Below are 26879 nucleotides of genomic sequence, written 5' to 3' on the forward strand. Positions count from 1 at the left end.
AGCAATCCTTTCACTCCTCGTTTGCGTTGCAAGAGTATAGATAATAACAAGATTGATGTGATGAATCCCAAGCTGGAATGCAAAACTAGCAATTCCACGCTGAGAACTCATTCCAGAATCTGCTCCAGCTCGGCGACGTCTTCTCCTAGATCCCCTTTCTCTATCCTCAAAAACACGCCGCGCCTATCCACAGTGTGGCCATGCCTTCCACTTCCCCTGCATTGCCGCCATGTCGGGAAGCAGAGCGCACTCATCTGCCTGTCCGCGCTGCCGTTTGGAAGGACGTCCCTCTGCTCGCCATCCACACGCAACAAAATCGCCAAAAAGATGAGAAGATTGTCTGAATCAATCCCGCCACCGCCCCTCTCTGTAGCCCTAAAATCAATAAAAGGTGCGACGCAGCGGTTTTATGCCGATGATGAGCCCTTGCTCACGCCGAAATTCAATCCTATTCGGGAGTCTGTGGTGGATGAAGGGGAGGATGAGGTTGAGGAGTTTCAAGGGTTCGTCAATCCCGTTTCCAGCAGCGACGGTACTTTCTTCTTCAACAACGCCGATTCTAGAACGGTGGAGGTCATCCAGAGCACACCATTTCTCTCTTCAGAAAAGCACCCATGAAATATTGTGATGTAGGCTTCCGTTGCAATGGTTGCGGGATTTTGTGATATGATCCTTGCAAGACCGTTCAAACGAACACGCAAACGGAAGACTTGATAAACGAACGATAGATAATGGAAGATCCCAAAACCTCTGAATCTAACCCACAGAATGATATAGGCGATGGAATCCCTATACTCCAACGTGATGTTGACGCAGCAACTCGGGGACGATGAATGACACCCGACGAGGGTTGGTTGACTCGCTGTTACGCCAATAGATTAATTCAACTTGGAATTTCAAGAAGAATTCGAAAACTCTCAAGAGAGAATAAAACTCATAGTTTTGATAAATAACAATAATGTTCATGATCTCCAATTTTCGTGCATAACAAGCCCTATATATAGGGTATGCGAAAACCTAACCAAACTAGGAGAATAAACATGGAAAAAGACTCCTAATTATCTAATAAGGAAACAAATCCTTAGTCAAAACAAGGTATAAAACTCAAAACTGACTCAACTAAGGTCCAATTTCAGCCACCCTAATATAACCCACGAAAATAATAAAATAAAAAACTTGATTAAATCAGCCCACATATACAACGTAACTTGGGCCTCCATGGCATGCATCATTTTGTGCTCTGGAATTTGCCTACTGGTGTAAAACTTGCGGAGGCTACCCCAGTCGGCGAACGCCACCGCCTTCACCTCTCTTTCTCCGCCGCTACCTTCACCATCTCTCCCCTAGTCCGATCTACAGCAGGAGCTATGTTTCTTTCATTTTTTTTTCTTTTTTTTTAAAGTATAATATAGTTGGCAATTCCAAGTGGATTAATAAGTCCACGTAATCAAACTCTGACGTTCCACGTCAATTCCGAATACCGGAAAATTTTTACGGGATACAATTAAAAAAAAAATTGATAGGTTTGGTACCAATTAGATATTATCGGAAAGTTGAGACATAATTGATAATTTGGCCAAACGATGAGACAAAAAGTGACATTTACCCATTTTTGAACCATCGCATCATACTTTATTTCTTATATTTAATTATAAATTATACTTATATTTTATTTTTTTAATTAATAAATATTTTTTTTAAAAACACTATCGCTATAAATTATATTTTTACTCTATTTATAATAATTTTAACAATTTTATTAAAACTCATGTCCTCCTTCTAACGAATATCTTTTTTTTTGTTGATGAAGGGGAGAAATTTTTGCATTACTCCACTTTAAGGTATACTAACTACTAGTATTAATTGTCCCAAGGGGACACCAAGCGGTGTGACCTCCTGTGTGTGAATAGTGAGGTCCCGGGTTCGAACCTCACTGCTCCCCCTCCCCAACTCCCCCAAGTCAAAAAAACTACTAGTAGTATTAATTATCATAATTGATGGCCAGGGGTGGATGCCTTAAAACTCGAAATTATAATATATTGTTTGTGACTGTATCACTTTGGTTTTTGTCCTTTCTGCAATACTTCACAATAAACGAAGATATCAGTCTAGGAGCTGTTGACAATGCTTACACAAATTTTTGTGCGTTTTTTTATTGAAACCAAGTATGTAAATGTCGACAAATGTTATGATTTTATCATATCTAGAAAAAAAAAAAAAAAACCTATAATATTCTTGAAACAACTCCACCCCTTACTTTCACAAGTTCTTGAATTCCCCTTAAAATTTCAGTTTTTTTAGACATTTGATTTGATTTGTTTTCATGGTATAACATCAATAATACCAAATTATATATGTTTTGTACGCATGTATTGGTTAACGATATGAAATTAATGTCCAAGACCTAAAGTCCTGATTCTTGAGTTCAAGTCCTTCATCGCTAATATTTAAATTTCTTTATTCACTTATGTAATTTATCAATATATATATATATATATATATATATATATATATATATATGTGTGTGTGTGTGTGTGTGTGAAAAAGTTCAATGAAGAACCATATATATTCAAAGAACAGAGACCAAACCTCATGTGTTGATCTTAGCTAATCTAACGGTCAGCGTTTGTTCGTTTAACGTTCAACGGTAATTTGTGTTGAACATATCCAGGATTCGAACCTCAAAAATTTCAAATGTTCAATAAAATTATTAGTATGTTCAACCTGCATTATGACATGTTCAATGGTTTTCCATTCTCTACTTATTTGCAGTTCTCTATGGAACTTGACTATATATATATATATATATATATATATATATTATGTGTTTTCATATCTATAAGAACAAAACAACTCTAGGTTTGGTTATCATTTTTTTCCCTATGAAATGCCTATTCAGTAATCACATACTCATAATTTTTGTTTTTCCGCTCCTTTCTTTTTTGGGTACACAAAATTAGCTACTATGAATTTATGAGGAAGAAGACCACACCTCTCTCTCTCTCTCTCATATCTACATTCTCATGTTCTCTTCAAAATTTAATAAATGTTAATATTGTTAGGTTCAAATTTGATTCGTTTATTATTGAGTTGAACCTCCAGTTTTATTTAATGGACAAATTTCACGAGTTTATTCGAGCTCAATTGAGCTCAAACGAACTTTTTAAATTTAAATTTTTATTTAAAAAGATCTTATTCACAAGAATATAATTTATCCAATATTTCATCATAACAAATAAAGTTAGTTAGAAATTTAATACAATTACCACTAATTATAATATAAAAATATAAATTATATCTAGGTAATTAGTATTTTGTATATGGGTTAATGACCCGTAAAACTACGAACGTTCGGCATATTCTGATTTTGACCTCTAACAAAAGATTATGTCTGTAAAATCACGAACTTTGGATATATTCTGATTTTAACCTTTGACAAAAGATTCTATCTATAAAATTACGAACTTTTAATTGTTTCTGATTTTAAATCTACATATGTAATATTATACTGTTCCCGCAGTTAAAATCAGAAGTAATTAAAAGTTTGTAGTTTTACAATCATAATCTTTTGTCAAAGGTTAAAATCATAATATATTTAAAGTTCGTGGTTTTATAGGCAAAATCTTTTATTAGAGATTAAAAGTAGAAAATGCCCAAAATTCGTAGTTATACATATCATTAAGCCAAAATACTTAACGACCTTGGTAACAAGCATGATTAATACCATCAAATTTAAGCTTAATTCATTTAACTAACGAGTTTAAACGAAATAGAATAATTTTTAAAGATCTGATAATTCACAAATAGCTTACACGTCTATATAGACTATATTCCTACTAAAACAAGTGACAATCACATATGTGTATAAGTCAGTATAATTATTAGGAGTTGTTGGAGAAGCACCCACAAAATAATTAGAGTTGTTGGGCTTTTTACTTCACGACATATACAAATAAAGTCATGTCGGAATTTAATTTTCTATGGACTGAATCGTTGTTCGGCCATTGTTTGTTTTTATTTCAAAGCATTTTTTCTTCTTCTTTTAAACCTATATATTAATGCGTCAAACTTCAAAATCAACTTCGTCTCAGTTAATTTACACTTACATTATAAGCTTTTTATTTTTATTTTTACCTCATTGAAATCAATTATGTACCACAACCACGGCTGTAATCGAATCGAGTCGAGTCGGATACTATTATGCTCAACTTTAATTTGTTTTGATTGAATTGAACCCGAACTTTATTTATCGAATACTTCGAGAATCATGAGTTTAATCAAAAAACTAACTTTCTAAATTTATATTTGTATTCAAAATATTAATTGATTTCTTTAGAAAATAAATTATTTCATTCACAATAACACAATGTATTAGTTATTTTTTTAAAAATAACAAATGGAGTTAATTAGAGATGTAATACAATTATTACTAATTATAGTATATAAATATAAGTTAAGTTGTATACCTAGTAATATTTCAAAAACAAAACTAATATTTTATCATATGTATACACTAAAAAAATACTGAAAAATAGAAATACTGATTATAAATGAAAACCAAAGTTCTAATCCAATTCTTATTTTATAGTTTAAATTGAAGATTGACGGTGCCTATAATAGTTTAAATTTGCTGATAGATTTCTGAATGTTGATTTGTGAAAAAATGAAAATTGAGACAAGTGACAATGTTAATTATGTGAACCATGAGAAAAAATCTACGCGGCTTCTTAGCATACTTAGTAATATACTATGGTACGACTTATATTCAGAGGAAAGTAGCAGCAAACCAGAAGCAGTAGTTTGTTTGAGAAATTGAATTTTCACCTGAAAACTGCAGCAGACTTGACTTTGACCAAGTCACATGAAAGTAAAGATATATAAATACGTGTGCGTGTATTGGCCAAGCGGTAAGGGGTTAATGCCTAACACCAAAGGTCTTGGGTTCGAGTCCCCTGTGGCGCGGCCATTTAATTTCTTTATTTAATATTGTAAATTTATCAAAAAAAAAGATATATAAATAAAGACAAATAGAGTTTGCGTCTGATGATCAAGCAATAGAGTCGTTAATGTTTAAGAATAAAGATTTTGGATTCGAATTCAATATAGCGCAAACTTTAAATTTCTTTATTTAATATTGTTAATCTATATATACAAAACAAAGTTGAAAATATGCCAATAATCTTGAAAACCCTCTCTTGCTCCCCTCCCACTCCCGCTATCTTTCCCTTGATTTTGGCAGACCAGATGCAACGATAGGTCTACCGCCGCCGAAGGAAATAGAAATTGGGGATGTTGTTTTCTGCCATCTGTTAATGATACAATTAACAATGATATTAAACATGTAGATCATACTACTTTTCTTTTAATATAACTCTTCTTAATACCCCTATCGAAAATAAACAGGTCATGCTTATTGAGACGGATGAAGTATATAAAAAGATATATACATGAATAAGCTAAAATAAAAATTTCTTTTAAAATACAAATTAATAATTAAGGTATGTTTAGCATTCATTAAATTCACCTATATATACCTACTAACCTACCCTCTCTCTTAATTAAGACACCCCTCTCTTTCTCTCTCATCTATGATCTCTCTCTAGACCCTCACTCACACTCTGGACTCTCTCTCTTTGCTAGAAACAGGACGGCGCGGTTGCTGCCGCTGTTGTCGCCTCTCCCTCATCCTCAAGGCAGAACGTCGACTCCTCAACGCGACGGCCGGCGCCCCCTGTTCTCCCTTCTCTATCTTGCTCTTTCTCTCCATCACACACCTCCACACACACAAGCACGGCCCACGCCGTTGCCGCCCCTCCTGCTTCATCTTCTCTAACCGAACGGCCAGAGCCACCACCGCTCTAGCAGGTAAAGCCCTAACATTATTCATTTTTCTATCTGCCGACATCACGCCGCCGCCGCCCGTCTGCCCAGGTAACCCTAGCTTCTTTTTCTATTTTTCCCTTTTTAATTAAATTTGAAAATCCCCTCTTCTTCTCCCGCTCCCTTTCCCTTGATTTTGGCAGACCAGATGCAACGACAGGTCTACCACCGCCGAAGGGAATAGAAATTGGGGATGTTGTTTTCTGCCATCTGTTAATGATACAATTAACAATGATATTAAACATGTGGATCATGCTACTTTTCTTCACTACAAGAAAACACGCGTTTAACGACCGAAATTAACGACCGAAAATTTCGGTCGTTAATTTTTCGGCATTAACGACCGATTTACGATCGATTTTATTTTTTATTTATTTTTATTTTTTAACGACCGAAAATTCGGTCGCTAATTATTTTTTTAATATTTTAATATTTAATTTTTCTTAACGATCGAATTTTCGGTCGTAAAAATTATTTTTTTATATTTTAATTATTTTTTTAATTTTAACGACCGAAAATTCGGTCGTTAATATATATTTTTTATTTTTTTTTTATTAAAAAATTATTTAAAAAAAAATAAATTTTTTTTTAACGACCGAATTATTCGGTCGTTAATATTTTTTTTATTTTTTTTTATTTTTTTTAATTTTTTAATATTTTTTAAATAAAAAAAAAAATTTTTTTTAATTATTTTTTTTAAAGACCGAATTTTTCGGTCGTTAAAATTATTTTTATTTATTTTTTATTTTTTATTTATTTTTTATTTATTTTAATTTTTTTATTTATTTATTTTATTTATTAATGGCCAATGATAATAAGGTGTTTCGATTCCACAAAAGGGTGGTAGTGGGTTTGCTTTTGAAGCTGAGCTTCTCGCGGTTATTACTGCTATTAATATTGCTCATGATCGTGGCTGGCTTCATCTTTGGATTGAGTCCGATTCGATGTATGTGGTGCGGTTGTTGGAGAATCGCTCCACGGATGTTCCCTGGCGTTTCTTAGCTTCCTGGAAGCAGGTTCTTCGTCGTCTTCATGGTTTTTCTTTGATTGTTACTCACATCTTTCGGGAAGGAAATCACCCCGCGGACATAATGGCCAATGATGATAGACAAGAGGGATGGTGGCCTTATGCGATTGACGATATTAAACATGCGGTGGCTCGTGATTTTTCTACCCATAGCTTTGTTAGAATGGTGCTTTAAGGTGTTAGTGTTTGTTTCGAATAGGTTGGATGCTTTTCGCGACAGGTGCGGTTGCTTCGTTGGGGTTTCGATTGTCTGCTGGCGTTGGGATGGTTTGGCAGGAGGGTGGGCGATTTCTGGTGTTAGGGTCGGGGTGTCAGCGGTGTCTTTTTTCAGTGCTCGGGTGAGCTCGACACTGGGAGCCGACTGGTCGGACCTCTTGGATCTCCGTGATCGGCGTGTTTCTACCGTTTCACGTCGAGCTTGATTGAGGAGCGGAGGTTTTCGTCGTCGATGTGCCGCCTCTTGGAGTGTTATCTTCTTCTTCCGTTTGCATGGTTTTTCTTCGTCTGCTGATTTTCCTTTTAGTTTCGCTAGTTGTGGCTGGTGTCGTGCTGTTTCTGGTTTTCAGTTTGGTTCCTTTTTGGTTGGTCGTGTTTTTGCTTCTTCTTTGCTTGTTCTCTTTTGTTGGTTTGCTTTGATGTGTTCGGGAACCGAGCTGCTTAGGGGTGATGGTTCGGCCGGAATCTCTGAAGTTGTCTCACTTCCGTTCCCACACAGCTCCTTTTTAGACGAGTACTCTTTTTCCCTTTTAAGGATTTTCCGACCAGGTTTGCCTTAAAAGGGTTTTAATGAGGCTCGGCCCTTAGTTTGTTGTTTGTGCACTCAAGGGTTCTTGGTTCGTTTTTTCTCTTTCTCTTTTTAATAAAATTTAATTTTAAAAAAAATATATATTTAATTATTTTTTATTAATTTTCTATTTAATTATTATTTTCAAATTATAGAGAATATTTTAAAAATGATTGTTATTTTCATAATATTATTCTATAAAAATAGATAATATTGATTATTAATAAAAATGTGATATTATTTGCAAATAATAATAAATTATTAGATTTATTATAATAAATTATTAGACTTATTATAATAAATTATTAGACTTATTAGATTTTTTAAATTATTAGATTCATTATTTTCAAAATATTAATAATTTTATTATTTTAAAATAATAAAATTATTTTTCAAATATTAATTTTATTAATATTGATTATTTGATTTAATATTGATTTTGTTGTATATTTGATTGTTATTTTTCATACTCATATTTTCTTTTCTTTTTTTAATTACGATAATATTTATTTTTTATTTTTTATTTATTTTAATTTTTTATTTATTTATTTTATTTATTAACGACCGAATAATCGGTTGTTAATTTTATTTTTTCAATTTTAAAAATTTTAAATTTCGTTTTTATTTTTTGATTATATATAAATATATATATATATATATTTAATTATTTTTTATTAATTTTCTATTTAATTATTATTTTCAAATTATAGAGAATATTTTAAAAATGATTGTTATTTTCATAATATTATTCTATAAAAATAGATAATATTGATTATTAATAAAAATGTGATATTATTTGCAAATAATAATAAATTATTAGATTTATTATAATAAATTATTAGACTTATTATAATAAATTATTAGACTTATTAGATTTTCTAAATTATTAGATTCATTATTTTCAAAATATTAATAATTTTATTATTTTAAAATAATAAAATTATTTTTCAAATATTAATTTTATTAATATTGATTATTTGATTTAATATTGATTTTGTTGTATATTTGATTGTTATTTTTCATACTCATATTTTCTTTTCTTTTTTTAATTACGATAATATTAATTTTTTATTATTTTAAATTCGATCGTATATTTATCGTCAATGTTTCGCCGACACCACAAATCTTAGTTATTATCTCGACATATTATAAGGTTATGAATGATTAATGATATTTTATATTGAATTAGAGTTTAAATGAATTAATAGATACTATATATATCAATAATACGAGTGTTCTGTACTGGTGACTATTCGAAAAGAACTTCAAGGTTAAGCGTGCTTGACTTAGAGCACAAGTGAGATGGGTGACCTACTGGGAAGTTCGTCAAATGGTATGCAATTAAAGTCAAAATACATTAGAAATACACTAAAAATACTTGTGGGATACAAAGATAAAAAAAAAATTATTTTTTTCAAAAAAAAATATATTTTTTTTATTAATTTTAACGACCGAATTTTCGGTCGTTAAAAATAAAATTTCGGTCGTTATTTAAAAAAATAAAAAAAATATTTATTTTTTATTTTTTTTTTCTCTTTTTAACGACCGAAATTTCGGTCGTTAAAAATAAAAAATCGGTCGTTAAATTTAACGACCGAAAAAACGGTCGTTAAAACTCGGGCGACGATGCAAACAACGACCGAAAAAAACGGTCGTTAAATCGGTCGTTAAAAATATTAACGACCGATTTTTGGATTTTAACGACCGAAATTTCGGTCGTTAGAGCCGCATTTTCTTGTAGTGCTTTTAATATAACTCTTCTTAATACCCATATCGAAAAGAAACGGTTCATGCTTATTGGGACCGATGGAGCATATAAAAAGATATATACATGAATAAGCTAAAATAAAATTTTCTTTTAAAATACAAATTAATAATTATCTTCAACTCTTAGATTCAAAGATATATGGTTGATTCATCATTTTGTTGGATGAACTCAAAGTCCTGGTTCGAATCCCATAGAGAGCAAAATTTTAATTTTTCAAAATTCAGATGTTCGTAATTCTACCTAGCGAATTATGACGTATTCTACATAGAATTCAGAGAAAAATTTAGGTGATGACTGGTATGCAGGAATGGAATTAGATGAGAATGGAATGATGATGAAAATGGAATGAAATGAAATATAGAAATCATATGGCTGGTATCTACAAGGAATGAATGGATAGGAATGAAATAGAATTAAATGAAATAGCAGCCATATTATAAAAGGAAAAGAAAAAACCTAGAACCCACAAAGGAGCATACTAAGGGTCAAGACTCGTTAAAACCTACCTAGGGAAAACCCCTAGATAGGGAAAAAAATGCTCTTCGAAAATTCAATCGAAAGAAACAGCAAAGACGGGGAGAGCGGGAAGGCGACTTCGAAAGCTCCGGCCGAACCATTGCCCCCAAGTCGCCCGGGCTATCCCACGCCAAAACATGGAACGCACAAAAATAGAAAAACCAAAAGAACGAGTTCCAAAGAAAACCACTGGAAGCAAAATGAAAGCTCAACGCCGGCAGGACCGAAATCCAACCGCGGAGCCACCAACAGAGCCCGACTTCTTAGATTCCCAGCTATGAGCGCACCCAAGAGCTGTAAAAGAACCCGGGAACGCTCCAACCACAACTGCCATGAACCCAACCTTTACTATAAAAAGAGCTGGATATGAAAACATGCCACAACCAAAGGCCAAGCAGCCTGAGCAAATCAACGTCCCACCAACCAGAAGAGACACCTTTTAGAGCCCAAGAACATAGAGAAGCCACCAGCGAACCAGCTGTTCGGAGAAGAGCCTCTGCGAGAACAAAAAGGCCACCAGTTCAAGGTTAAACCTAGACTAGCAACACCAACCAAAACAAGACAAATGCAGAACTGAAACAAGAGCTCCAAAGAAAACTATCGGGAGCAAATAATAGAGCTCTACGCCGGCAGAACCAAAGTCCAACTTCTGAGCCATCAACGGAGCCCGACTTCCTGGACCCAACGCTCCAAACACAACCGCCAAGAGCCCAACCATTACAACAAAACTCGCATATCAGCTAACCACCTACTTGAAGAAAAACCGAAATTAAAGCACCTCCAGAGCCCAGCAACCACTCCAGCTGTTCGGGAAAAGGCCTCTGTAAGAAAAAAACATATAAGCCACCAATTCGAAGAAAAGCCCAGCCCAGCAACCCCAGACCAGATCAGCTCGGGCCAACAAACCCCTGACTTCAGCGAGCAAGACGGGAAAAACCAAGCAATCATTTGATGTGAACAAAACTGTGGCAGGACATGTCTCTAGCCACGACTTGCTTTATAGGATCCACAGCGAAAGGCCACCAACCTAACTCCCAATCGCTGTTCGTCATGATGTCTGCCGCCGCGTTGCCCTCGCGGTAAATATGAGAAGTACGAAGTTGAAACCCATTAAGCAACTGGAGCGTATGTTTCCAGAGCGACATAAAGCACCACAGAACGTCACAATTCCTAATTTCAAGCAAAAAGATGACGTACATGGAATCAGCTTCCACCCACAAATGAAACCAACCTCTAGAATGAGCAATGGAGATAGCAGTAATGACCGCAAGAAGTTCAGCTTCAAAAGCGAAACCTGTACCACCTTTACTATGAAAACGGCCCCTAACATACTTATCCCGAAAAAATGCACCTGCTGCAATTGCGTTAGGAGCGCCAGAAGCGAAGCCGTCAGTATTCACCTTAATCTAGGAATCAATAGGGAGGAATAAAATAGAATAAATACAATAACAACAATAATAATAGAAATTATTATTATTATTATTATTATTATTAGTGATAAAAATTAATGATAATTAAAATAAAATAATTATTATAATAATTAATTATCATTTATTGTTATAATAAATTGTAATTAAATAAAATAATAGTAATAATTAAATAATAACAATAATAATAATAATAATTTTGTATTATTATTTAATATTTATTTATTTTTATTATTAATTATAATTTTATTATTTTATAGTATTATTGAAAGTTTGTTTCTTTCGCAAACCCAGATATGTTGGGTAGAATGATCAAACAATTCACTCAACAATCTATAGAAAAGCATAAATGCAGCGGAAAAGTAAAGTACGCACAATGGATTTTTTTTTATACTATGTTCACTATAAAAATTCCTTTTACAATGAAGATACATGAAACACTTAATAGAATTCCTCTTATTGAGTGGAGTTGAAAAGAAAAGAAATATCTTCTAATCCTATCAACTAATGCTAGCAACAACTAGGCTTTGAACGAAGCTAATCTATAATCTCAAACAATTAAACCTACCAAACAAGTTTCCCACTCAAAGAATGTTAGACACACGAGTCTCCCGCTCAAGGTGTGCTATGAACTAGATGTCTTGAATGATGTTTGAACATTAGCTTCTAAGCTCCTGCACTTGTGTATCTTGTAGCTTAGACTGGTACCGAATGCAATTAGCTCTGCCCCTATTTATATATGAGATATGAGCTTGATGGGGAAGAAAACATGGCGGGTACATTTGGGTTTCGAACGTGCTGAGGTGATGATTTTGCTCCTCTAGTTTAGGGGTTGGTTAAGCATATTAACCAACGTTCCTAAATCTAAGGAAGACCTAGTCTTCTTCTTCTCTTTACTCTTTGTAGCAGCCGATCCTTCACTCCTCTCCAAGTCTTGATTTGATATTTCACTCCATGATTGATCCATATTTATAGATATGTCCTTTAGCAATTTTTCGGTACTTTAATTGTGACAAATTGGAATTATTTGTAACAATTTAATTTTGACAAATAAAAATTATTTCAAATTCATTCAACATTAATTATCATACTGACTAGTTCAATATGCAACAAATGTATATCTTCGAATATCATAACATTAATTTTATCAATAGTTACTAAATAAAATACATCAAAGCTGAGGTTATTGCCTAAAGGTAGTAAGTCGGAACCTCCTGAGCCGTTGCTCTTCAACTATGTGGACCTTATGAACTGCTGGAACATCTCCCACCTAGAATGACTCCTCCAATTAGAATCTATGCTCGTGCTCTTCCTGAAGTTATTGCTGTTGTATCTCTCCAAGCGAGTATCAACATGTTGTGAATGCAGATGAGATGTGTGTGAGCTGGCCCCCCTCAAGTACCAGCCACAAGACCCGTACAAGGGTATTGATAACACTCACTTTTCCATGGTTTTTAATATTCTTATGATGTTAATTTTATAGGAAATTAAGTGTTGGATGATTGTTTTGTGCTTATATTGCTTTATCTTGTGAAACATGATTCTTGCTCGAATTTTGAAGGAATTTACAGAATTATTGAGTTCGAGTTTGGAAAAACAGTTTGAAATAGAAGTTTTAGATCGTCTCCAGAGGAGTTCGTGAGCGCAAACGGATCTCAAATCAGAGTTTGGACGAAAAAGATATGACCGAAATAAGAAAGTCGCGTGTAGTAGTGGCGACCCGGCAGCGAGCGCCGGGTGAAGAAGGATTTTTGCACCAACGCCGGCGATCGCCGGAAACTCGGCGATGGAGGCGACCCAGCCGTCGACCGCCGGGAAGGTCGTCGGAAAGTGCCTGTTTTTGGCCTAGAACGCGGCGGTCGCCGCGGGTCTGAAAATTTGATTTTTTATGCGTTTTCTATGTTATTTTCGAGCTCAAACTCTGTATTTTTCCCCTGTGCCTATATATAGATTCCTTTCCTGACCTATTAGACATCTTTTTCACCTCTTTTCATTTTTTTCAGTTTTAGACTTAGAATTTTATTGCTTTCATAGATTAGATTTATTTTCTTGCAAGATTCAAGCTGTTACTTCAGAATTTCTTTTCGGGTTTTATCAGTTTCATTTATTTTTATTGCTTTCTTATTTATTACGCTTTTGATTTATTTTCTGATGTCTAGCTAGGTTTTTTATCTGATTCTAGGATTTGTAAATAGTTAATTAGATTTATGTAATTAATTTGTTAATACCTTTTTGTCTTTCAGTTTATGATTCACAATTCCTGGTGCTTGAATTCGTGTGAATTATCTGATCAATAGTTTGCATGTGTAGCTATTCGGTTTGAGACCTTGCGGAGATAACTGTTTAGCGGATTCAGGAATGTATGATATGATCTTAACCTTGAGACCTAGCGGAGATGGGTGGATCATAGGGAGCTATTCCTAGGAGCTTTTGGGAGTTAGTAGATTTTTTTGAGACCTAACGGAGATAGATAATTTACTAATTTACTAATCTACTGTCATTGCTGCTCTAGCGAGAGTAATTGATTAAATTAGTGATCTCTCATCATAGCAGGATTAAAACTGGTAAATATGATTAATAGATTGATTATGTGAATTTGGTTAATGAATTTACTTCCCTAGGGTCAGTCGTTTTATTATTTGATTTTCTACCTACATTTTGTTTGCTTTGTTCCAAAGGTTAGTTTTAATTAATTCATTGATCTTGGGAGTTGCGTGAATATTGTTAGAGTCCTTGATGGGATTACTCAGAGTAATTTCATTTATCAATCCCTGTGGATACGATACTCGGTTACTGATTATTTGCTACAATTGCACCGTGTTAGTTGCGGTATTTTTGTGGCTAAGAAATTAGTGATAAACTTTTTGGCGCCGTTGTCGGGGACTGTTTAGAATTTACTTTAATATTTCTGATAGGACTTAGGCATTATTTCAAGCTTTTATTTATTTATTTATTTATTTTATTTCATGGCTCCTGATGTTTGACTGATGTGTCCCTCAGAGTATAGGTGTATAGTGGAAGATCTGGAAAGATTGCTCGAAGAATCGGACAGACGTGTACAACATCAATCTTATTCAAAGCTGCAGGATGCCGAGGAGAAAGATGAGGATATTGAGAAAATAGCAGTTGATGAGTCCTCTACTACAAAGGAGGATTTTAGCATCCCTCATATTTCTGCTGCTATAGAGCATGTTTCTATTCCTGCTCTTCCCAGGTCTGACTACAAGCTTGCTGCTTGGCCAAGCTACGTACTGATGAAAGAATGACCAAGTTCATGGAGATATCTTTGAAGCAGAATGATCATGATAGCTTTATCGTTGCTTGTGTGATTGGTTGGCTTATATTTTTAGAGGTGTTATGGGATTTAGAGGTTTATCTTCTTTTGATGCCTCTTTTTGTTTTCCACCGTGTGGGGATAGGATGAGCCATGAGGTATCGTCAAGCTCAACGTTAAATTAAGCACTTGTTGGGAGGTAACCTAACTGTTTTCTTGTTTTTATTTTCATTTTCCTTTTTCTTTGGTTCTTTTTGTTGTCTTTGTTTTGTTTGTTTTGGGGAGATTGCAGCTGAGCTTGGAAAATGTTGATTTTGAGCTTCGTCCATATCATCACCACCGTGGAGCATATTTTTCTGTAAGTAGTGACACACATATCACCATCCCTCCAAACTTATTTTCGAACTTATGTTCTGTAATAAGTTCGAGGGAGGGGGGTGAGATTAGATATGTGTATTACTTTTATTATTATTGTTGGCTTTATTATTTTATCCTGCTTGGTTGGTGGTGTGTGATTGTTTTTGAGATGATTATTGCTCCATTAGATTTTTAGTGAGATGCTTATGATGATCTACCTACATTTTGTTTGCTTTGTTCTAAAGTTTACTTTTAGTTAATTCATTGATCTTGGGAATTGCATGAATATTGTTGGAGTCCTTGATAGGATTACTTAGAGCAATTTTGTTTATCAGTCCAGGTGGATATGATACTTGGCTACTGATTATTTGCTACAATTACACCATTTTAGTTGCGGTATTTTTGTTGCTAAGAAATTAGTGATCAGGTACCTGTTCCAAACATCCTATGCTTGTTATCAAGGCGGCCTCCCATCACCTCATCCACATATATTTGACTCAAACCGGCACTCCATCATTGCTGCTCAGCAATCTTCCTCACTATCACCTAATTATTAAATATTAAAAGTCATAAATATAATGAAGATATGCTGATATGTATATATTAATTAAAATACGACTTTATTAAAGAAGAAGAAAAAAATCTAAAAAACCCTTGAAAGCACAAAAAAGCAGACTAAGGGCTGAGCCTCATTAAAACCTCTTAGGGAAAGAGGAAAAAATACTCGTCTAGAAGAGAAAAGAAGAATGGGGAGGATAGCTGAGTTGAGGTAACTTCTAAAACTTAGGCCGAACCATCGCTCTAAAGAAACCTCGGCTCTCCCAACCCAAGAAAACAACCAACAGAAAAACCAAAAGAAATCGAGCAAAACCATGGAAAGTTTCTGATGACAAGGTATCATATTAAGAGATCTCCAATAAGAAGCCTGAAAATTATCAAACTCTGTCTTCGGCTCCAAAATACCAACCACTAAAAGAGAAAACGAGTCACCACAATGGCTTGGTTTCATCCGTGAGGCCACAGACATTGCAAACTAACACATTCATCATCACTATTGTTGATTAGTGAATCGAGAATCACCCTTCTCCACTTCCTCTGCCCAGCTACGCGCTACAACACTGCTCATCACCCTTGCACTGGCTGTAGTCTTGGGCTGTATAACGAAATCCCTAGATGTATTCCCAACCTCAATGGCCTCATTCATTCAGGAATGAATTAAATCGACAGACTTATTATTCTTCAGCGTTTCCACCGTACCACGTAGCCGAGCTTTAATGCTGCCCTCCGGAGGAAGAACATTATTTCGCGCAACATGTTCATTTTGATGTTTCGGGGACCTCCCGTGTGGCTTTTTTACTTGAGTGTCACTGGGATTCTGGAGCATCTCCTTAGCACACTGCACTTTCATATTGGTCTCCAACATCGTTTCTTTTCTAGCCAATTCGGCTTCAAGAGACAATGTTGATATATATATATATATATATATGTGTGTGTGTGTGTGTGTGTGTGTGTGTTTGTTTGTTTTAATTATAAAAATACTTACAGCAATGTCTTCAACCTTCTTGTAGGTAAAAGTCTCGTCCTATTTCACATGTTCTGAAGCAATCATACACACTTCTTTACGAGAATTCCCTCCTTTATAGCCTATTTAACAAAAATGTGAATCAAACTAATCTCTAATTTATTAGCAACAAAAATACGGCAACTAATACTGTGTAATTATAGTATAAATAACAAATGAGTATTGTATCTACAAGAACTGATAAGCGAAAATACTTAGAGTAATCCTAATAAATCCTATAGCAATATCCAGACAACAGAAAAAATATGGTGCAGAACAAATACTAATCTCAAAATATAGCAAATAACTTATGATAAATAAAAGACTGATCATAGGGAATGTAAATCTACACAATTAACCTATTAGTTATAATTACTAGTTTAATCCTTTCCTGATGAGAGGTCGCATAAATAATCATACACTCTTGATATAACAGTTTATGATAGCTGATTAGTAAATTCTCTATCTTCGCTAGGTCTCAAGAAAATCTACTAACTCCGAAAAACACACAAGAACAGATCCCTATAATTCACCTATCTCCGTCAGGTCTCAAAGTTAAAATTATATCACACTTTCTTGAATCCGCTAAACAGTTATCTCCGCGAGGTCTCAAATTGAATAGCTAACATGAAAATAAATGATTAGATAATTCACAAGAAATCAAACACAATGAATTGTGAACTAGAAACTGGAAGGTAAAAAGATACCAATAAATCAATCACATAAATTCAAGGGTTAATTTGCTATAAATACGCCAACTTTCGCCGATTTTGAATTTAGACATGAGCTTCAAAATCTGCCTGACAATACATAACCTTTGCACCCATTTTAATTTTTGGCCCGAAAAAATTTCCCGGCGAAATACGTGGCATAATCATCCGACGTGTTCAATTATTATCTGACATGGCTTTTATTGACAAAAAACGGCCTCGTTTTGTATACTAAGGCCAGACTTGCAACATTAGTTTCTTTTCCAAATTAGGGCTACGACCAAAAACTGAAACTTTGAAGAATTGTTGAGGAAGGACGAAGATGGCGGTAAGGTAAGTAAAGTAACATATTTTCTATGAAATTTACTTAATTGGGTGTGTGAATTTGTTGATTTAGCTGAGTTTTTTTTTTCTTTCTATTTTTGAATTTGCAGTGCTTTTAGATTGTTTATACAACATGGTGGTCGATTTCATCAAATTAACAATGGGGGTTAAGCGTATTATGGTGGAAAAACCGAGTGTCGTAGTGGGCTAGATACTGATTTCTTTGGCTACTTCGATTTAGTTGAAGAAATCAAGAAATTAGGTTATGAGTCATTTGAACACATTTGGTGTAAGGATATGGATGGGAGTTCTTTTAGCTTACTTGAGGACGACACTGATGTCCTTGCTATGTTAAGTCAGATGACTCCAATTCGTAGATATGTTAGAGTATATGTTGAGGGCTGTAGAAGAGCTGCTGCATTGACAATTTCAGAGGGTGGTAATATGGTCATTGAGAATGAAAATGGGGATAACTTGGACACACCATATGAGGCTAGCCCAGAAGTGCAACGGCCTACAAAAAAGTCTAAGGGAAAGGAGAAGGTTCAGGAGAAGAGTAAGGTTAGAGAGAAAGTTGTAGAGACAGTGAAGGAGACTATCAATAAAAAAGTGAGGGAAAAATCAAGTGATAAACATGTTGAGAGGATTACTAAGAAGGTGAGTGAAAGCATAGATGAGCTTATGACTGAAAAGATTACAGAGAAGGTCAATGAAAAAGAGGCTGAAAAGGTTAGTGAGAAGGACACAAATAGAGTAACTGAATCAGAGAGGGCCGAATTATGTAGAGAAGAGAGTGAAGAAGAATCTGATGATGAGTATTTGCCTAAGGATGGGGAGGAAACTGAGGACAGCCTAAGTGACAGAGAATTAGCTGATGATGATGAGGAGTACATGTCAAGCCGTAGGCAGGTAAGAATTGATAGGGATACTTTCAATGATATTGGTAGATACATTGGAAATGACAATGATGATGTTGTTGGGGAGGACCAAGATATAGCGTTGTCTGATTATGAGGATAGTACAGATGGGGTCTGTCCTTATGAAACTGATGAGGAGTTTGATGGTGTCAGAAGCAGTGTTAGAAAGGTTACTTATGATCCAAGATGTGATCATAAGAACTTGGTTCTTGAACTTGGGATGAGATTTGAGTCTGGGCAACAATGTATGGATGCTTTGACAACCAAAGCCATTTGTGAGGGGTGGAATTTGCATTTCAGTAGAGTGGGTAAGGAAAGATGTGAGGCAAGATGTGAGGATCCATGCAATTGGAGTTGCTATGGCAGTGTAGTGAAGGGAGAAGGCACCTTTGTAATCAAACGCCTTTCATCAGAGCCTCATACATGTAGGTGGAGTAGGGATAACCTGCTGGTTAGTTCCAAATGGATAGCAAAGCAATATTTAAATGTTTTTAGGATGAGGCAGAATTTTGCAATTGATGATTTGAGGGAAGATATTTGTGAAAGGTATGCTACAGAAGTGAAACCAAACAGGTTGTACAAAGCAAGGACGATTGCTTTGGAGACATTGAGAGGGTCAGTGGATGCTCATTATGCCAAGTTGAGAAATTACTTGGCTGAAATGATGGTGAGTGACCCAGAAGGTAAGTTTGAGCTGTTGTGCAGTGAGGGAGGTGTGTTTAGGGGGTTATATATTGGGTTTAGTTCAATCATGAAGGGTTTCAAGTCCGGGTGTAGGCCAATCATAGGATTAGATGAGTGTTTTTTGAAAACACATCTTGGGGGGATGCTACTGTGTGCTGTGAGCAAGGATGAGAATAATCAAATGTATCCACAATCATGGGCTGTGGTGGAGGTGGAAAATGAGGCCAACTGGAAATGGTTCACAGAAAGGTTGATAGAGCAATTGAATACAGAGCAAGGTGGTGGGTACACATTCATTTCTGACCAACAAAAGGTCAGTTTATACTAAAGCTTAAATCAATTGATTCCCATATATTTGTTGTCTAATATCCTTCCAAATGCAGGGACTGACTAAGGCATTGGCAGACCTACCACCTATGTCTGAGCATAGGAATTGTGCTAGGCATGCTTATGCAAACTGGAATAAGAAACATAAAGGAATCAGCTTGAAGAATATGTTTTGGAATTGTGTGAGGAGCACATATGTGGAGGAATGGCAGGAGGCAGTGGAGGAGATGAGAAAGGAGTCAGAGACAACATATGTGGACTTCATGGAAAGGGAGCCTAATAAATTATGTAAGGCTTTCATAAATACTCATTGCAAGTGTGATATGGTTGACAATAACATAAGTGAAACATTTAATGGCTATATTGTTAGGTCTAGAGGTAAGCATATAATAACCATGTGTGAGGAAATTAGGTGCTCTGTAATGGAAAGACAATTTAAGAAGTTTTTTGAGGTTGGGAGTGTGAATGACAGTTTGTGTTCTAGAATTAGGAAAACAGTCGAAGAAATGAAATTTAAAAGTAGATATTGTGAGGTGCACCCTGCTGTTGGTGGATTGTTTGAGGTTCATCTTTATGATGACAAGTTCATTGTGAGTCTAGATGAGGGACACTGCTCTTGTAGATCATGGGAATTGACTGGAATCCCATGCCTTCATGCAGATGGATGTGCATGATTATTACACAATAGAGCGGTACAAGAAGGCATATGAGGTAGGTATCAAACCATTAAGGGGAGAGAAGATGTGGCCTCATGCAGATGGATGGCCAGTTAAGCCACCATCCTATACAAAGAGGGCTGGAAGGCCGAAGAAAAAAAGGGCAAGGGAGCATAATGAGAAACACCCCACCAACCCAAACAAATTGAGGAGATTTGGTCTGAAAATGACATGTAGAAAGTGTTGGCAGCAGGGGCACAACACAAGGGGATGCAAGAATGAGAAGTGTGATCCACCACCTAAACAGAAGGTAATATGTCCAGTTTCATGTATTTATATTTCTAGTTCAGTGAATTCAAAGATATTTGATCAACATATTCATTCACTACAGAGAAGAAGAGGGCGACCAGCCAAAGCTCAATCAGAGGCTCAATCAAGCTAAGTAACTGGTACAGGGACTAGCTTCCTTACAAATGCAGCTTCTCAGTCTAATCCTTCACCACTTTCAGATGCAGCTCCCATGTCACTGCCTAACCCTCGAGCTCCCACATCACTCCCACTTCAAGTGAAAAAAACAATAGCAAATGATAGAGCACTTGCAAGGAAAGGAATTGGCACAATGGTGACAGAGTTAGGAAACATCTATGTGAGGGTAAGGATTAAAGCATAAGTTTTCTTTGAAAATAGTCTGAAACACAATCTAATTAGTATCACATTCACAGGGTTCAACCAAACAAAGGGGGTCAACATTTATCAATCCAAGGAAGGCATATGAGCTACCAAGCACTCAAGAAAGTGGGAATGATGGATTGTAATAGATGTAGTATGCATTGTGCTAGTTTCATAAGAACTGTGGTTTAGCATTTTCAGCTCCCATGAGCTTTGAGACAGCTTTTTCATTTATTGTAAGAATTGTGATGGTTAACAATGAATTGCGGGCTGTGCAACTTTTTACCTTCATTTATGTATGCAACTATTTTATTACTTCCATTTTATGAACTATTTGCAGGATATTATATTGAATTTGAAGGTTAAAATCTGCAAATTCATAAGTTATTTGATCAGCATTTGATCAACAACCACCATTTGAATCATCATTTAGCCATTTGAAAATTGATTCATTTAGTACAACTACAAGCCATTCTTGCCAACTACAAGCTTGCAACTACGGTCATTTCTTACAACTACAAAATAAGGTTTTTTTACATTCCAGAAACCAAGAACCCTAAGCAACTATCACAATAAGCAAAATCAGCAAGAGCATAGCCAATGTCACCATCTTCTCTAGCCACCAACGCCTTGATTTCAAGGCAGCCAATTCCTCCTCCAATTCGTGATTGAGAACAGTCATATCTCCAGCTTTGCCCCAAGCCTCCTCCTCATCCTCCTTCGCCTGCCTAGCCAAGCAAGTTTGGATGCGGAGTTGCTCGCGGGCCTCATCCCTCTCCCTTTTCAGTTTAGCGATGTAGTTTCGTTGAAGTATGGTTGGCCTTGCGTCCATCCATTAGAAGAAATCACATCTTCCATCCTATGTACATAACCCTAGGTCAAATGCTGTAGAGACACAAAAATGAAAAGAAAGAAAATTCAGGTAGCTAAGTACCGGGCCTAAGGAGCATCCGTAGTATCTTGTGGCCGGGTTTGCATCGGACCAGGAGATCTTGATGGCAGCTTCGATCTTGTGCACGCAAAGTGGAGGAGATGATTCCATTTTCTAAAAAAAATCGGTCGAAGAGGTAGGAATGAAGAGAAATTAGGGATCACCCCTCTAAATTAAAATTTGAAATCTCACTAAAACGACGTAGTTTTAGTGTGTCTTAAACGGTGTAGTTTCATTCACCGGATGTTTGTGACACGCTGGATCTTCCGGTTGCCACGTAAGAAGAAATTTTGCCGGAAAATTTTTTCGGGCCAAAAATTAAAATGGGTGCAAAGGTTATGTATTGTCAGGCAGATTTTGAAGCTCATGTCTAAATTCAAAATCGGCGAAAGTTGGCGTATTTATAGCAAATTAACCCTAAATTCAATCCGATCAGGAGTGAATCCTGCATCAGTCCATCATCTCCAATCCCTTAATTTAAATATTTATAATCTAACCTAATAGAGGTTTTATGGTGCCAAAAATGAGATACCAGGCTTACGCGCCCTTGGCCACATTACAGAAAAGAAGCAAGAAGAGATAAAAGGTAAGGAAAAGAAGAGATAAAAGGATATTTCCTTAAACTTGAGATCAAAACCAGGTCATGAAACTTGCCACGGTGGCAAGATATCCTAACTTCAAGAGAAGTAAGAAGCTTAAAAGACCCGGGCCACGGTGGCACTGTTAATCTAGTGCCATCATAGCATCCTTATTATTTAATGACCTTGGAAACATCCATTGATAAAAGTGTAAGGATAGTCTAGGTTCCACGGTGGCACCCCCATGAAAAGCCTAAATTAAAGGAGATGAAGGTTTTACCAAGTGCCTCAGTGGCACCTAAGCCATGAAATTGAGAAGATCTACTTAGTTTTGGACGCACCATTCTCATAATACCACGGTGAAACTCTAAATTCTATGTATATCATATTAAGACTTACACTGTTCTTCCACAGGATAGGAAGTCGTCGACTCGCTTCTCAGCCAGAACCATTAGAAGATCAGAAATGGGATTACCGTTGTGCCTTAGAATTTGCAAAATCAGTTATAAGAAGGATAAGAAGGCTAGGAATACATGCAGAGTGCGTGAAGATAGATTTTACTTTTATACCCTTTTTGTAATTTATCCCTATAAATAGAAGGATCATCGTCATTTGTAACACACTCTATCTTCGTTCGAAAAATTAATACAAGTCAAATTCTCTATTTTCTGCTTGGTGATACTCGAGTTTTAGCTTTGTTCTTCTTCATATTTTACCCTGATGTGTTGTGAGTTTACTCATCACAATCAACTATTTAAAAATCCTAAAATCAGATAAAGAGCTAGTAAAACATAGCAAAATAAATTATATATATATATATATATATATATATATATTAGATAAAAGAAAGCAATTGAAAAGACTGAAATAAATAAAATTCGAAAAGAATTGTGAATGAACAGATTGAATCTTGAATCTTGCAGAAAATAAATTTAAGCTATGAAAACTACGAAAGCAATAAATTCTAAAGGTAAAAATTGAAAAATGTGAAAAGATGGTGAATAGAGGTGTCTAATAGTTCAATAAAGAGACCTATATGTAGGCACATGAATAAAAATAATACATAACTCGAAAATACTGATAAATTCGCATATGGGCCAACTTTTTGAGGATTTTCGCCTTTCACCCGCGGCCATGGCCGTGGTCGAGTGTCGGACCTCGGGGCGTCTCTGTCTAAACGCGCAATAATTTTATTTCGGTCAGATCTGTCTCGTCTAAACCCTAATTTGTGATCCATTTGCACTCACGAACTCGTATCGTGATGATTTACAACTTTCATTCAATCCATTCTTTCAAATTCAGTTACAAAATTTCTATAGATTTCACCAAAGTACGAACAAGTATCAAATTTCATAAGATAAAATAATTTAAGCACACAAAACAACTATCAAACACTCAATTTCTATAAAATTGGCATCATATGAATATTAATAAAAACCATAGCAAAGTATGTGTTATCACAGACTATCATATATATTGATATATAATATATAATATAAAATAATTATTAATTTAATCATTAAGTGCTCACCATCTCATGAGCTCTCACAACAACAAACTTCGAGCCGTCCCGATGCTTGCTAATTCCGGAGCCTTGTCCATCTGGCTCAGGCAAGGTAGCCTTAGTCGCACGTTCAAATTTCTAAATTACCTTAGGGGTATCTCAATATGCACATATATCCATTAATTAATTTAAACTTGCTAACATTTATAATTAATTAATATATTATTTAGAAGTTTTAGCTATTTTAATAATATTATTGTACCTGTAATTCAATTAGTCGGGTTTCTAGTACCATAAATCTTATGAGCACTTCAAAGAAAATATCATTAATTCGACGCATCTAGACACGATATTTATAATAATATAATAATACTTCTCAAGATTAAATTACGCCTACTCAAAATATCTATATATATTGGATTACCAATAATAATCGCCTTGAATTAATCGAGTCTCCCCATCACCAATAGGGTCGGCGAATAAGAGTGTATTGTGATGTAAGTCCTGAAATCTTTCAAATAAATGCAATTTAAACATACTATTTACTAGGGCTGGTAATCGATTCGATTCGATTATAACCAAACCAATTTTCCTGTTAACCGAAATCGATTAAGGTTGAAAATGATAACCGAAAATCGAATCGATTTTCGATTCGGTTAATTATGGGATTTATGGCAAGTGCACTACTATTTGCAGCCAATGCAACTTCAGCCAAAAATAAATCCCAACACAGAGGCCTACAACACACCAAGAAGCACTCCCACAAATTCGGCTCAACATGTACTCTGCCAAGAACAAGTGAACAACATGATAGCATTCTAAAAGCAGACACATCCTCACCTACTTAGAGGGATTAGTAACTAATCAACGATTCCATTCTTTTTAACAGAAAAAACTACTTAAAACAATCATTCCCACATTAAAGCTGTGTTAAAATGGGTTACATATAAAGCTGTGCGAAAATGAGTGGAACTAACCTTTCAAAGGTACGTCGTCGAGATTGTTGGATCGCCGCCACCGGAGCTCGGACTCGAGCAAAGGCCGAAGGGAATCGCGGGTTGATTAGTCGAGGAACTGGGGGAAGGCAGTGACAAATTTCAGGCAGCGACGTGGGTAAGATGCGACGGTGGGAATTGGGGGAGGGCAACAACGTCGCTCGGCGCTTCCCTCAACCCTCGTAGTCGCAGAAATTCTAGTGGGAAGGACGAATGGGGAAGACAAAGCCCAATTATGAAACTGAGGGAAATTGCTGCTCGCTGGGAGTGGGAGCCCTAATTCTTTAAATTATTAGTATTATTACAATTTAATAAAATATACTCCATCCGTCCCATTGATCTTGTCCTGTATTCCTTTTTTGTTTGTCCCATTGATCTTGTCTCATTTCTATAAATAACACTCCTACTTTATCACTTTATCTCTTTCTCTCTCCTACTTTATCACCTTCTCTCTCATTCTCTCTCCTACTTTATCTACACACTTAACACTACTAATACTCTCCTTAATAACCGTGTCGAAACCAAATGGGACAAGCCCAATGGGACAGAGGGAGTATATTATTTAATTATTAAACTGGTTAATTCGATTTAACTGATACCGACCGGTTAAACCGATTAACCGATTTCCAGAAAGTTACATAACCGATAACCGATTATTGGTTAATCGATTAACTGATTTTCCAATTAGGTTTCAGTGATAATCGGATAACCGGAACCATTTTACCACCCTTACTATTTAATCTTAAAGAGGTTTTAGAATTAGTTGTTACAATATTCTCAAAAAAAAAAAAAAAAAAAAAAGAATTAGTTGTTACAATCCAACCAAGGGGTGGGTTGTTTACAAAATCTGGTATCAACTTACATTGGGTCAAGCCCATAATTTGTTCATGATTTTTGGGGATATTATGGGCTCCGATGAAGTCCAAACGTGTTCCGAGGCCCTAAAAGATTTTCAACCCACCATTTTTAGTCACATTCATATTTATTATTATGTAATATGAAATTTATTATATACCCACAAATTATTTTTTATTAATTAACTAGTTGTGAAAAAATATCTCGAATATTTAGGTCAAGGAGCATATTCATATTCTACTCTTTTTTCTTTATTCCTCTGTTGGAAAACCCACTCAAAACCATCTTTTTTGGTTCGGTGACGCAATTTTTCTTACGTACAAAATGTTATTGATGCATTTTTATCAACATATTGTTTTTTTTTTCTATATAATAATATATGTAAAATATCCCAATAATGTTCGAAAAATCTGTATTTCAATTCTTCATTTTAATCTAACCACGATAAAATTTGGATAACGGAATGAACGTCCGTCGTTCCATTCATTCAAAAATTTTAGAAAATATTAAAAAAACAAAAAATAAAAAACCATCCCCACGGTCTTCCTCATCAAGTGTTTTCGTACCACAAATAAATGATATTTTGAGGTTTTTGTGTGTGTGTGTGTGTGTGTGTGTGTCTGGAGGGGAGTCTTTAAAAAGGGTTAGGTGTTGGCCTAATTGTTATGGCTATAGTTTTGCACTCTAAAACCCTTTGTTATTCATTTCAAAATTAGTAAAGAGATGATAGATCACTAAAAAAGAAATACATAGATTCTCCTATGCGGATGTTTTCACTATGCGTATGTTTGTAAGTGTTTTATCATAGTGTTTAATATAATCAGAAACGATCACCTACCCACCGTGGGCAAGCATAACATGCCCACCATTGATGTGACAATTTTAATTAGGAAAGAGAATTAATAATTATCTTACTATAATTACAATTGCCACATCATGATGGGCACGTTATGCATGCCCACGGTGGGTAGGTGATCGGTTCTGTTAATATAATTACCTTATTGAAGTATATAAATAATCAGAACCGATCATCTACCCACCGTGGGTAAATATAGCGTGTCCATCACTGATGTGGCAATGTTATTTAGAAAGGAGAATTAATAAATCTTACTCTAATTAAAATTATCTTACTCTA

The 26879-nt window shown here is 35.3% G+C and overlaps 2 long non-coding RNA genes across 2 annotated transcripts; both read right to left on the reverse strand.

Moving 5' to 3' along the window:
- Nucleotides 1-9867: 9867 nt before the first annotated feature.
- Nucleotides 9868-11377, reverse strand: LOC130997574 (uncharacterized). Its single transcript, XR_009093124.1, has 2 exons — nt 10754-11377; nt 9868-10471 (listed from the first exon to the last, which is right to left on the reverse strand). It is a non-coding gene; the product is annotated as an uncharacterized LOC130997574 (long non-coding RNA).
- A 1194-nt stretch (nt 11378-12571) lies between these two features.
- Nucleotides 12572-25076, reverse strand: LOC130997575 (uncharacterized). Its single transcript, XR_009093125.1, has 3 exons — nt 24872-25076; nt 16114-16629; nt 12572-15579 (listed from the first exon to the last, which is right to left on the reverse strand). It is a non-coding gene; the product is annotated as an uncharacterized LOC130997575 (long non-coding RNA).
- Nucleotides 25077-26879: the final 1803 nt, after the last annotated feature.

The sequence above is a fragment of the Salvia miltiorrhiza genome, chromosome 8 (genome assembly GCF_028751815.1).
Source record: "Salvia miltiorrhiza cultivar Shanhuang (shh) chromosome 8, IMPLAD_Smil_shh, whole genome shotgun sequence".
Lineage (NCBI taxonomy): Eukaryota > Viridiplantae > Streptophyta > Magnoliopsida > Lamiales > Lamiaceae > Salvia > Salvia miltiorrhiza.